Here is a 14,939-nt window from a genome sequence, read left to right as displayed (position 1 = left end):
AAATGGGTTTTTCAACCCGAAGATAGTTTTCAGTGGTCTGGAAAACTATTTGTCATCATCTGAGGAGGTGAACCAAGGGTGGAAAGAACTCACAGCCAGTGTGCCATGCCAGTAATACTTGGGCTGCATGGGAGGGGTCTTGAATTTTGATGCCTACTGATGGTATTATGTTTGGGATGTGATCCTGGACTGTTATTTTGAAAGAAAAAAGAAGAAAAGAAAAAAGATTGATCCTTGGAAGCAGGCATTGAAATAGATAAGTTAATCCCAAAGTGTCTACCTAATGTTATTTTGAAACTTCAGGGGAAAAAAAAAAACACCTTCGTTTTGTATGTATGTCAGTACAGTAATGATAATGTTGCCAGCCTCTCTGAAGTTCTGCAGAAAGCCATCTGATTTACTCTTTGAAGTACCTGGGGTTTGTGTTGCTGTTTGTACTACTTGCATCTCCAGACAGCTGATGGTACTTGCATCTATTGGTCGTGGTAACTGTTTCACATTGCAAATGAAGGTCTCTGCTGTTTTGATAGATGTTTACTAGGGCTGGCTGTAAAATAGGTATTAATATCTTATATGATAAAATGGGGATTATTGCCTGTCTAAACCAATCTGTATTCACTGTGTTTCACCATATTTCAACGAAATATTTAACTTGAATTCCAGAAGAGCATGCAGCACTTTATTTAATTCTCTTGTTTACCATTTTGAGTTACATATTCTGGGCCTTTTTTTAAATTCATTTTAAATAAAGGTAGTTACTATGCAAATTACTGAAATACAAAAGTGCGTCTTGTAGCTGTCTGTAATTAAGTGCTGCTTAGAAGTGCTGACAATTTCTGTTTGTCTGAAATTAAGTCTTCTTTAAAATTTTAATTTTTCTTGGAAAAAACTCCTACAGATTTCAGACCTCTTTTGGACAACTCTTACTGCTTTTGAACTGAGCTTTTGAAATAATTGCCAGTGTATTTTGCACTTTTTTGTTAAAACATGAAGATTTTCATAGGAAAAATGATGATTTTTACCCACAACTAGCTCCACGGAAGATACCAATTACAATGCATAGAAATACCTACTTTACAGTGTACATCTTCTTCACTTCAGGTAGATCTGGTCACAGTGACAGCCTTGACAGCTGTTGTAGTTGTTTTAGGAAAAGTAAGGAGGAAAATTTCTGATGTCACCAGACGGACAAGGATAAAGCCTGCAAGAGGAGAGAAGATTGAGGAAATCTGACAAATCTGACTTGAAGATCTCCGGTTTTAAATTTTGATCTCTTTTTCTGCTCTAAAATCTATCCAGTTATTGTTTAGTTCGTGAGTAGATACCTCCTCAGGGGTGGATTTTGGCATGGTATTCCTCCCGTATTATAAATACTGACATCACGCTAATCTATGCAAATCACTGCTCAATCAATCTGAGCATCTGTGGTTGATTAAACAAAACACGTAGGTGTGAAAGCATTTGCATCTCACATGCCCTGCTGGATCTGGCAAAGGCTGAGGGGAGCACAAAGGCACAGAGAGTGATTTGTCACTGCGATGCCTGTGTGGCAATTTGGAGATCTAATTGCGACGGGCACAGAGATACCTGTGTGGGCTGGGATTGGACAAGCCAGACTTCAGCCCAGCTGCTTGGAGAAGTGAAACCAGCTCAGACCTGAACCTGTTTCTGTGGCTGCAGTAATGTTAAAGCTCAAATCCGTGGGGTTACAGTTCACTGAGATGTGCCAGGGGATCCTACAGTCATCCCTGCGAATACCGAGCTGCTGGGAACTGCTGGGGAAGCCTCGAGGTGGCCATGCTTCTGCAGCTGGTGGCCAGAGAGCCGGGTGGCACTCTGGGAGACCAAGCAAGGTGGTGAATGGGAAGCACCCTCAAGGTGGTCTGTAGGAGACAGCAGGCACGGGATAGCTTGACCCTGCTGTCCCTCAGGCTTTTACATAATCCAAATGTGGCCACTCTCACCATTGCTTTCTCCCCAGGTTTACCTGTTTATTCTCTCCTTCTTCTGTCCCTTCTACTTCTCCTATATAATTTTTAGTGCATTCTGGGCCTGACCACGGAGAACGGAGGTAAAGAATAGTAGATTAAATAGTGCGTGTTGGGTGAGGAGAGTAGGGGGAGAGGTGGACTTGCCAGTAACTGATCAGACATAATCATAGTTTGGCTTTTGTTCACTGCACAGTGGTGACAGTGCTCAGACAAGGATGGGGAGGACCAAATTGGTCCATCTCAGCGAATCTCCATGTGAGTCAAGTTGGTGGCATCAACAGGTGAGCAACAGACAGCCCCTGGGTCACTCCTTGGAAGTTCCTCCGCTTTCACTCTGCTCGGCGGGGAGCTTACAGGAGAGCACCTCCCACGGGGACGGTGATGATCAGTCGGGTTACAGACTTGCTGCCCACCCACAAAGTGCTTTGTGGAAGCATTTCTGTCTGTGTGATCAGAAATCACCGAGAAGTAAATTACAGTAGTCCCTTGACTCTGCAGTGAAGAAACGTTCCTTGAAGTAAACACACAACTTAATGAAACCGAGAAAAACAGTTATTTAAAGAGACACTACCCTGTGAAACTGCAGATTTCCCAGGGATGAGTCATGGAGATCTAAGGTAGCTGAGGTGTAGCACATCTTCAGCTGGGGAGAGATGTCAGCTTTATGCAACAGCAGGATATTTAATTGAGTTTTACAGGTTTTGAGTTTGTCAGACTGAAGAAGTGTTAAGAATGAACTGCTTTTGGTCCACCAAGGGAAGCCGGCGTTGTGCTGCGAGGAGGGCTGGCAGGCAGAGATCTGGCGAACCCCAGAACAGTGGTGTTCACCTAGGTGTGGTGCGTTGCTTTCTGATCATTAGGCACTTTAATAAGAAATGTGTTGCCAAAACTAAAAGTCTGTTTGAGCTACAGTTCCTTTTAAAATAGAAACACTTTTTTTTTTTCCTATGAGAGCAGGAAATAGAAGTCAATTGTGCGATCATATGCAGAACTGCAATCCTCCTTCTAAACCTGCAGCGGCAACGTGAAATTCTAGTGTGGAAATCACATATTGTGCAAGGAGCGAAAGTAATTCACTTATTGTACAAGAGCTGAGATAGCCTTACTTAAAATGGGTTATTGGCTTCGAACTCTGGACTTTGGGCAGGAAGGATAGGCAGTGCTGTCCTCCTGCCTTTCTGTGGACGATGATCTTGAAGTTGCTTATGCAAAAGCATTGCTAACTTCCTGATTTTGTTCCTGTCTACTGTATTTGCTTCTTTCCTACTGGAAAGCCTGTCTACTAGCATCATGGGATTTCATGAGGATTTCAACTTTTGAGCTTGAGGAGCGCCTTCCTAAAATTCTTGAAAAATGCTTAGGAGCTGTAAGTGCTTAGAAATTAGAAGGAAACAAAGTGTTTTAAGTCCATTATTTATTAAAAGAAACACCCATTTTTATGCCAAATGTGAAATTTTATGATACCTGACTCATATTTTTGAGTACTTGGTGTTGGCAGTACTGTAATGAGTAGAGCATATGGACACTGCTACCATGAGCTTGCCCAGCATTAGTGTCTCGGCAGCAAATACCTCTTATGTATTTCGTCTTCAAGTCAGGTTGAAGTATTGACTTCTTTGCTGAAACAGTAAGAGCTGGGCTGATGGCTTTGTGGTGTGGACGCTGGTGCAATACACACAGAGGTGAGATCTCATGCAAGCTGTTCAAAAGCTATCCGCTCACAACAGTTTTAACACTGTTCAAACCAATGCTGATACAGGATATAGTCACCTTTCTGCCTCTCTCTTTTAATTCTTCTGAACGTTCAGATCTTGGTTGTTCATGACTTTTTTTTTCCGTTGTATGGCCAGACATTTTGTTTTGCTAAATGCAGAATAATTAAGGTCCATCCATCATTTATTTAACTCCAATTTTATTGTTCTTTAAATGTGTTTTTCCATATTTCATTATGGTGACAAATACCGGCAATGCTCTGGCTACGGTGCAGCTGCAAAGTTGCCAGAGAGAATGAATGGGCCAGTGTCTCCGTGGTTGGTTGGTTTACACTGCTGCTACAGAGTCACTTGTACTCTTTTTTCCTTAATTTCCTTGTTCTCCTAAGACTGCCATGCTGAGAATATCAGGTAATCTATAATGGAAAGATTATAAGGACCCAGAATCAGAGCTGTTACGAACGCTGGCAATTTGAGGTGGATGATGAAAGTTCCATGTTGGCAGTCAAGGCACCTGCACCCTTTTCTTCTTCTTTGCAACCAGGAGAGTTGCACATGTGTGTTCTAGTGTTTGTACACACACCCCCCTATAGGTAGTGACCAATGGCATTTTGTTTAATTGTATTGTTCTGCATTATTCACCCATTATTTTAACAGCTCTTTCACACAGAGGTGATGGCTTTTTGTCCTCTTCTTCGTTTTATAGCAAGCTCTGCCTTGATTTGCAAAAACGACATGGGTGAGAATGTCATGATGTTCTTTCCCGATGCCTCTCCCGATGCCTCTCCTGACTCTTAACTGACAGATATATAGTGTAAGCTCTGTTTCTTCATTTAGTATGGATCATGTTGGCAGTGAGATCAAAAAGGAGGGATCTTGGGAGATGCCAAACAGTTTTTAACTGGCTTCTTACAAAAGCCAAGGGTGTTTTTTATTATATATACATAAGAATAAAATTATTTTTCTTCCTCCTATCAACAGCTCCTTCAGTCCTCCTGTGCCACTGCAGAAAACTCTTAGTTTATAGGGTTACCATGAACCATGTTTGTGAATATCTTTTAATAAATATTTTATTAAACATGATTATTTCCTTTTTTTCTTTAGTTGAGCAAATACCTTCATCCTCCCATCGCAGTCCCTCTGCCAAAAACCTTTATAGCAGTTTCCACTGGTGACAGCCAACTTCATCAATCGCAGACTGCCCTGCTGCTGAACTCTACTAACAAGCCATTTATAACTACAACAGACTTCTTTTTCCTTTCTTTTTTTTTTTTTTTTCCTTTGTTATGGCTGATCTCAAATGATGTTTGCCTTGCTCTGCCCAGGCTCCAGAGGATAATTTTCAGAAACCTGTTTGGTTTTGAGATTTTGCTTAGAATTTGGAAATACCTTAAGGTATGCAAAATCGCGTCTTCTATTTGTAGTCCTGTGCGGCATCTGTTGGCACACAGGCTGGCTTGTGTCAGGCTGCTGGCTCACGACGGGCAAGTATTGGTCAAACATTGGCCAGACAAAAGTTGAAGGGATGCCTAAGTGTTTATCTTTTGTTCTTGTTTATTTTCTACCAGAAAGCAAACTTTCTGTGGCTATGAATAGTGCCTATGTTGTTTTCCTTTTGTGTGTACCTGTATTTTTAGTCAAAGGAAAACAAATCTTGGTACATTAACTCCTGCCAATTCCTGATGTCTAATAGAGACTCTTCTGCCCCCATTTTGCCTTAAGAATTATTAAAATGCCAGATTTTCTCTGAACTCCAGTAAAAGATGCAATTTTAGCTTGTCTAGCAAAGGTATTATCGTGACCTCAACCAAACCCATATGTTACTTTCAGTGCATTCTTGTATTAGTGTTCAACATGTCATTGATTTAGACTATATTATTTCCCAGGGAACAAAATACCATTTGTTATTGCCAGAAAGCCTTGATAAAGCATGTGGGGTATAGAAGGTGTTTTATATAAATCAGTTTATATATATGGTGCTTACGTGTAGTTTCCGTGTCCCTTATTACCACTCTTTTCCTTTTTTCCCTTTCTGTGTATTTATTTTCTAGGCTGATCCAGGTTCTGTTTTCTATTTACAGAAGTAACTGAGGAATATTGATTCTTGTCTATGTTGGCATGACAGAGCAACTCCTTGGAAATATCACTGAAGTAAGAAATTAAATCCAAGCAGTTGGATTTTTTACTCTTTTCATTCTCCACTGAATACTTAAAAGCCCAGATTTTTTATATAAGCAGCTGAAGGGATGCAGAGTCACTGCCGAGTGCATTGTTGTTCCTCTGTAGCTTCCAGAAGGTGAGGAAAGTCCCGAGAAAAATGTAGGACCAGCATGTTCCGTCAAAGTCGAGCTTGTGTCTAGACGGGGAAGCTTACGTAAGGCAGTGGGAGAGGAAGGGTGCCTTGTGTAACTGCTGTCCCTAGCAAATAAACACTCAGTACCTGTCATGATTTGGCCCATAGAGGCCAAGAGCAAAATGCACTTTTGTGCTCTTTTACTTAGCTTGCTCTGACTTGCAGCTCGAGGTCTTCTCTTGCCTTGGTGGCTTTTCAAATGCGTGCTTATCTTCCAGTTATCATTGTTTTACTAAAGGCTTTACTCTTCCTGCTTAAGCCAAACCACTTTACCTAAGAACCCATGTACACCTCCTCAGCTAACTTAAAAAAGATATAGAACATTACTGATTTTAAATGGCCACCAGAGGTTGTTGATGGCATTTGGCAAACAATGCAGACAATATGCAAACCATCAGCGACAGCAAAGAGTCTTGTTCATAAAGATGAATGCTGCGTTAAGGTAGCTTTCTAGTTTGACTTTGAAAAAGTGCGATAGTGTAGCGTTAAGCTTTTGTTATTCTCTTAATTGTACTTCAGTTGATGTACCTCAGTACCTTATGGGGACCTCTGGCACCCCTCTAGCACTTAACTTGCCCTACATCTCCCTACATCTACATTTGTTTTGATTTTGCTTTGGTTGAATGCAAATCTCAGCTGGTGAGTGCTTTCTATTTTACTCACCTTCTCACCATTGCAATTTTATCTTGATTTTGGAGCTATTGTCAAAAGTGTTATGTGTGTTAATTTCTACTCTAAAAATCATAGAATGGTTTGATTTGGAAGGGACCTTAAAGATCATCTAGTTCCAACCCCCCAGTCATGGGCAGGGACACCTTCCACTACATCAGGTTGCTCAAAGTCCCATCCAGCCTGACCTTGAACACTTTCAAGGAGGGGGCATCCACAACTTCTCTGGGCAGCCTGTTCCAGTGCTTCACCACCCTGAGAGTGAAGAATTTCTTCCTTAGATAAAATTGAAATCTACTCTCTGTCAATTTAAAGCCATCGCCCCTTGTCCTGTCACTACACACTCTTGTAAAAAGTCCCTCTCCAGCTTTCCTGTAGGCCTCTTCTAGGTACTGGAAGGCTGCTAGAGGGGCTTCCCGGAGCCTTCTCTTCTCCAGGCTGAAAAACCCCAACTCTTTCCTAGGAGAGGTGCTCCAGCCCTTGGATCATCTTTGTGGCCCTCCTCTGGACCCGCTCCAACAGCTCCATGTCCTCCTTCTGTTGGGGACTCTGGAGCTGAACGCAGTACTCCAGGTGGGGTCTCATGAGAGCAGAGTAGAGGGGAAAAATCACCTCCCTCGACCTGCCACACTTCTTTTGGTGCAGCCCAGGGTACGGTTGGCTCTAAGCACACATTGCCGGCTCATGTTAAGCTTCTCATCAACCAACACCCTCAAGTCCTTCTCCTCAGGGCTGCTCTCAATCCGTTCTCTGCCCAGCCTGTACTTGTGCTTGGGATTGACCCAACCCATCTGCAGGAATGTGTTATTCAACAAGAAAAAAATGTTTTCTCCATTTAGTTTGGCTATAACCTCTTCAGCACTCAGGTTCTGTCTTGGTTTCTCAGTTGTTGCCATTAGCTTTGCTCCTATCTACATGTAAAACTTTCTCAATGCAGTTTGTTGGTGCTTTGTCCTCAGACAGGCTAATCTGCTTGGAGGTAAGAGTCAAGAGCCTGGCTCCTTCTGTTCATCGAGGCTTGTATCGCAGCCACCTTGCAGTGAGGACACAGACTGAGTAACTTGAGAGTTGATAGTTCTTCAAAGCCTTCTCACAGTTTTGACTCCCTACCTTGAATGCTCAGAAGTGCAGACAGGTTTCTTCTGCAGCTGGTTGCAGAATTATCTTTGGGAAGCTCAGATTGCGGAGCTGCAGGGAGTACTAGGACACGTGCAGTTGTGCTTAACGTTAGAAAGAAAGTAATAACTGTGGCTTGGCTTTTCAGTGGTGCAGTCTACACCTGAGAGAGAGTCATTCAGTAATGTTTGGATCTGGTTTCCAAACCTTGAAGTAAGTCTGAGTGATGGTCTACCCTTAGATAATCTGACTATTTTTCCTTTCCGTTTTGAATGTAGCTTTAGTCCTTCCATTATTTTTCCCTGCTAAAACATGTTGTGTGGTTAATCCCTTTGTAGCCTCCATTTTGCAAACAATTTTATACAGTGCTGTGGCCTTTATGACACCCAGCTTTTTTTCCTGCACAGAGTATATATTTAGTTCCACTGCCTTTTGTTCCAAACTCAGGGAAAATATAAGAAAAATGCCTTTCTGAAGCTCTGGAGGAAAAAAAAAAATCTGTACTTTTTCCTTGTGAGGAGAAACGCAGTTTTGTACCATAGCTGTTTTACGAAATTAATTTTTTGGGCTTCACTCTGAGAGCAGAAGCCCAGCTAAATTGTTATTATACTCTCAGGTAGAGCAATTAATGCTGTGGCACTGAATACTTCACTCTCAAGTGATGTTCTTCCCATACTCCTAGAAAATTATCTTTTAAAACTATAGAATTAAATTTAAATAGTCTCTCTCGGTCGATCTCTTTTTCTCTCTCCTTTTTTTATTTGGCCTTCTCCATTACCCACCTGAAATAGTTCACAATTTTTGAAACTTCATTTAACATAAAGTTGCAGACATCGCTGTACAGAGTAAAAATACTGGGTTGGTCTGGAGAGGGCAGTGTCAGTGGCAAGACTCTCCCAAGACTCTTCTGGGTGAAGCTACTCCATTGAGTCATTGACTTGTGATTGAATCAACTGGAGAAGGACAATTACTGCTTTTTTATACGTATGTTTTGAGAATGGGAGTATGCAAGTCAGAAAAGAAAATGTTAACCCATCTTACAAGCTTCAGATCACGAGCATTTGTGTAGAGCAGAGCTGCTCCCTTTGCCATCTTAGATGGCAAAATTATGGTTACGGTACATGTCCAGGAACCCAAATGTTTCTTTCTTGCACTGGAGTCTAAGAGCAAATTAACTGTGAAAGGTCATGCCACTGTTTCCTGCTCTGGTAATAGCCCCCTTGTTTGGAAGGGCCAGGTGGCTGTGCTGGCCGACAGTGGGGAAGGGAAAGAATAGTGATGACTTGGTGTATTGTCTCAAATTAAACTGATGTGTATTCAGGGACCGATGTATGTACTGAGTCAGATTGGTGACTGTTATGCACAGTTAGCAGTTTAGTTTGGAGGGGGGGGGTAGTTACTAGGAATAGCCTTATTTTAAGCAGAGAGGAATCCAAGGAACATACTACCTCATGCACTTTTTTATTTCAGTGGGTTTGCTTTTTGAGTAGTACTCTTGCTCCTTTGATCACGTCCTTGAGCACCTTCGCCTTGTGCACGCCTTTCTGCCCCACTGCCTTCCAAATAGTTCCTGTGACAGCAGATACCCAGACTGAAAATGTTTGCCATAACTCGTAAGTCAAAGTACTTTCAATCCCAGAATAGAGGAGACTGCACGCAGACTTCATTACACGGTATTCATAACATAAACAAGCTTGCAATTATGTCATAGCAACAAGCACTATGCTTACATGAAAGTTTGAATCAGGTCTCCAAGAGTGGAAGACCTCTGCATCCAAAATATCACAGCGACCTACTTCTCTGAAAGAGTGCCCTACATAATTTCAGAAATTAGATATGACACCAATATAGTAGGCCATATGGTGCCTTTTGCTGGTGTAGGGTGAACAGTGGGATATTCTTGGGGCCACGCAAATGTCTGTCCACTGACTAGGTGAAGTCAGCTCATTATTAGTTGGTGTGAGGTGTGACACTTGTTTTCCTGAGGTTGTGAAGGCAACAAACTCAAAGTGCCAGTTGTTTTAAAAAGGCATTTGCTAATAGTATGGGCATGATTCTAAAAAGTGTTAACTTTTTTTTTTGGACAAGTGCTGTCTGCCTTTGATTGCCGCTGAGAATCCCAAAGGCTACATCTAAAATTATTTAGACAACTCAGAACCTACCTCTCAATAATTCATAAAGAGAGAGGATTTCCCAGGAGCAGTTAGGCACGTTTTTCTGATCTGATCCTGAGCTGCCAGAGCAGGATTGTTTATTTTTCTGGTGGTGTTTCCCCAGACTGGCTGTAGAAGTTGTTAGATGTGTGTGAGATGTGCGTTGCTGGTGCTGTGTCGGGGGATCGCAAACAGTAGGAGAACCATTTCCAGTGGTGTCTGTGTCAGGGACAAATAACATTAGCCACAGATAACATGTTCTTCAATCAGAGGCTTCTTTTGGCTTTTATGTTTACATAAGCTCTATAGCTAGTCATCCGAAAGAAGAGATCTTACAGCATCCCTTGAAGAGGGGAGGAGCTGGCAGTGGAAAAGCAGGAGGGGGAAAGGCAGAAATGACCCAATATTGAGCATCGCAGCACCTTATATTCCCTATTGTTCTTAACGAAGGTAAACTTAATCGATGGTGCATTGCTGGTGAGCCAGTGTGTTGTCCTGGGCCAAGTGCGTGACCGTGTGGAAGGCCAGGTGCGGGCACGATGTCCCGTCTACTGAAGTGGCAGGCAGGGATGCAGCAGGTGAGGGCAGCAGCTGGGATGTTCCTGACGGGGTGGGAAAGGGTGGCCAGAGGAGCAGGCGGAGGTACCGGGAAGCTGCAGATCTTGCTCCGTGTTGGCGGTGGAGTCACCACCCAACAGCTACCTGTGAATTTCAGTTGTCAACATGCTGGGATGGCAGAGGAGGTTTCGGAACAAGACGGTGCCTTGTTCAGAAATCAGCTGGTTTTGTGGCCCGGAGTTCTTGAGCATTTGGTCCTTTGCCAGAGCGCCGGATGGTTTTATCTGTGACAGTTTTACGTAGTGCGTCATTTTTCACTCTGTTATGCCTTATTGAATTACCATGAAGTAATATCCCTCCCTGGTGTGGTACTCAATTATTATTTATTTATTTACATTTGTGCATCATTGTAGAAACGATGTTTGCAAGTGAAAAAAAAAAACCCAAACAATAAAGGATCTCGTTTCAGCCCTTTCCCCATAGTTTCTGTAGGCCTTTCCTCTTAGATTAACGGAATTTTTTTTGCCTTTTTTAAAAAAAAAAACAAAACACACCAAGAAAAACCCAACAAAAAACACCTTTGGAGACTGTGCAAAATGAGCTTTTCTGCAGTGCTCCCTCTTACAGGAACGTCCTTTTCCTGACGACTGCCCACATTTTTGGGTGTCTGCTGCGTAGGGTTTTTGTGTGGTAACTCTTGTGCCAATCTGCAGACCTGGGCTGAAATACTCACCTAACGAAATCCCCCCCGAGAGACGAGAGGAAGCAGCGCTGCGTCAGGTACACGGCGACAGTTCGGATGGCACTGCCTGACCCACACGCAGGGCAGGGCTTCAAAGAGCAAAACACAGCGCATGGGCCATGAAGCGGGTGGTGGGGATGTCTGGAGTTCCTCCTGAAGAGGAGCTGCGCAGACGTGGTGGGCTCCTTCTTCACCCTCCCCTCCTGCCAGCCAGCACAAGCACTGCAAGTGGTCGTCACCCCAGACAAGCTGGCATCCCTTACAGCCTGGTGTGCGTGTTTATTAGGTGGCATCCATGGGTATAATCTCATTTTGGCTTTTAACCATAAGGTAAATGTTCGGTGACCTTTGGGTGATCCCTGCACATAACACCATGTGCTGCCAGCTACTTGATAGTGGTGGTGATCGTGTTCCTGGCAGAGCTGCCGAGGTGGGAGCTCTCATTGTTCGGGGGCCGCTGCGTTTGCTGACGGACAGGAGTATCTGCTCCTGCTGCCAGCGCAGGAGGCACCTGCTGATCAGAAACTTCTTTTATCGCAATGTTTAATTTGCTGGCTCACAGCTTTTTGAAAGAGAAGCCTTTCATCTCTCAATTTTGGAAAGGAGTGATATGGTTATATTAGGGAGATGATGCCTATCTGTGACTGAAAGGGGTTTGGTTTGGTTTGTTGGGGTTTTTTTTAAGATGGCAGTTACAATGAAGTGCAGTGCAAGCAGCTCAGCTGCAGATGTGAGATGATTCAGGTCTGGATAACTGTGCTCCTGCGGAGAGTGCATGGGCTGTCCTGAAGGTTCCCTCTCTGGAGCTATCTGGTCTTGCTCCTTCCTTCTCGCTAGACTGGAGAAAAAGGCTGCGTAACTCGAGTGTAACTCTCCTGAGTAGTAACGTAGGGTGGGTTGTTTTTTTTTGTTTTGGAGGCAAAGCTGCTGTTTGCAGTGATGGAGCTTACTCAGATTGGAAACCAGCATAAAGCCTGATGGACAAATAGCACCTAAGATGTTCCTGCTGCGATGTTCAACCAGGCTCTGTGCTGATAGTGATGACCAGGCAGATGCCTGCTCCACATGAAACTTTAGCCCCCGCACTGATCTGACGTAGATTTTTATTATGTTTTATAGAAGGGTGGCATGCCTGTGCCATTTTGGAAACGTCACAGTCCTCTTAGACTTACAGCTACTTGTTATATCGTAAAATATATGCCCTAAAACCAGTGCCAGTACAGTGAGCTCTCCTTGAAGAATGTTGTAGGGGTGGACACATAATTTGAGCTAATAAGCATGGATGGTTGTGATGATTAAAATATTCCTGAAGGTTAGAATCTGTCTTATTGATTATACTGGGCAGCATTTCTGGGTAGTGATGCCAGTTCGAATGGTATTTGGACACAAATGATTCTTCTCTTAATGTTTTATAAGCAGAGCTTTTTTGAAAAGTGGTGGTTATGTGGGTTGTTGGGTTTAGGTTTTGTTTTTCTTTGATAGGAGTGGGTTTGTTTTCTCTGTGCTTTGCAGCTCTGCATCGTGTCTGGAATTCAAACTAGAATGAGAACGTCATAAAAGTTGGACTCAGTCAATGACTTTCAAGCAAAGAAGGAAAAACTCCTGAATTTTGAGTGTGATGGGTTTTCTTGGGTTTACAATGTTTTTTTAACCTGAAACACCAACCTCTCTTATCTATTGCCCTTCTTTATTCAGGAAGGGAGTACTTTACCCTCAAGCACAAATATATATATACACCCAGAATCTCCTCGGTCTTAAAGATTTTTGCCCATTCCCTTTTCTCTTTCTTGTTGCCTAAGGAAATGAAGTGATTTGGCTGGCTCAACCATTCCTTGTTTTTAGCATTTCCACAGCTGCTGGCTGACTACCTCAGGTTTTTAAGGTTAATTTGTCTTCACTCTTCAAGACAACTGGCAGGGATGTGGGAAGGGTGTGGGATGTGGCAAGCAGTCTGCCAGCTTTCTTAAAGCTGCAATAATAAAACCCGGCATAATCTTGAAGGTCTTAATGCTGCTGTCCGTCTGCTGCGGTCCAGAGAGGTGGAATGATATGTCTCAAAGAGATTTGTATTAATCCAGGAGAAGACCATTGTTTTGAAGAAATCAATTTTATTTTACTCTTGCGCTGCATTTCTGAGATTGGTTAATATGGTAACTCGTATGAATAATGTATAGATGTAGCACACTGTTTATGACCACCTGCACACAGTGGTCTGTAATACGGCTAATAAAGGGAGAGAAGCTCCCAGACATGCAGTAGAAGAATGCTGTTCATTAAGAAGTCATTGGGGACAAGTAGTTTAATGCTTCCAAGTAGCCAAGGCAGTTGCATAGACACAGTAAGATATATAATGAGGATTAAGCTGTTTAGCATTAATTAAACTGCAAGTAACAGTTATATATGGTAGGAAAGAATGTGTTGGGTGCGTTTTGCCCATGGAGAAGCCGTTATATCAACTTCACAGAATTTAGAGCCTGAAGGACTTCATTATATCATCTGATTTGATGGTTTTAAAAGGCCTTGGAATTTCATTCATATGACCTCCATAATATTGACCCCAGGGGTTTTATTTGGATTAAATTGTTTCATGCCACATTCAGAAAAGAGATCAGAATGGAGGTCACACCAGAAGTTTAAGATATTTATCTGGATAAGCTGAGATACAGGCTTGAACCCTGTGATTCACATGCTATGCTAAAAAAGAAAGCAAAAGTGTCATTAGACAACTGCAGGAAAGTTCCTTTGGGGTTCCAGATCTGGGGAGATGCTGCCAGCATAACCAGGTACAGCCAAATAACACCCACCAGATTAGGCACTGAAGAAGTAAAATTCTCTGTATTGCCATACAATATCATTCCATCCTATCCAGGGACTCTTGCTGTGACATAGCGCCCTGGAAGACTGCTGCAGTTTGCAGAAGAAAATAAAACTGGGATGCATAGCAGGGGAAAATCTCCTGCCCAGTGGCTGAAGCTCTGAAGCGTGGTTGTCATTGTTGCCTTATGCAGAATCATAGAATCATAGAATGGTTAGAGTTGGAAGGGACCTCAAAGATCATCTAGTTCCAACCCCCCTGCCATGGGCAGGGAAACCCTCCACTACACCAGGTTGCTCAAAGCCTCATCCAACCTGGCCTTGAACACTTCCAGGGATGGGGCATCTACAACTGGAAGTGTTGATAAGAACGGTAAGTATTAGTAGCAGCTGAGAGTGGTACTATTAATTACCTGCCTTTGGTTTAACACAATAAGAGATTGAATAGAGGGGATTCATGGGTTCAAGGGTCAGAACTGATCACTGTAATTATTCAGCTTGACCCTCCCTGTTAGAGTTAGCCATTTAGTTTTTTCTTTAAATTAGTTGGAAGCATATTTTTAAGAGAGGAATACCGTCTTCAAGAATCCATGTAATGGTGAGTCTACCACCTGGCAACCTGTTCCAGTGTTTAATTACCCACACTGCTAGAAAATTGAGTCTTAATTCATGGTAATTTATTTATTCTAGATAATAAAGCCTGTGGGGCTGTCTGTCCTTTTAGTAAGTGTTTTTACAGTGCCTAGGACAAAAGGATCTCTGACTCCTGAAGGGAGCCTAGGTGCCACCAGAATGCGCAAATAGCTTGTTAACTGGGAAAAGTAGACTGTG

This window comes from Tauraco erythrolophus, chromosome 3 (assembly GCF_009769465.1).
Source record: "Tauraco erythrolophus isolate bTauEry1 chromosome 3, bTauEry1.pri, whole genome shotgun sequence".
Taxonomy (NCBI): Eukaryota; Metazoa; Chordata; class Aves; order Musophagiformes; family Musophagidae; genus Tauraco; species Tauraco erythrolophus.
The sequence above is the reverse complement of the archived record's forward strand: the minus strand, read 5'-3'. Positions refer to the sequence as shown.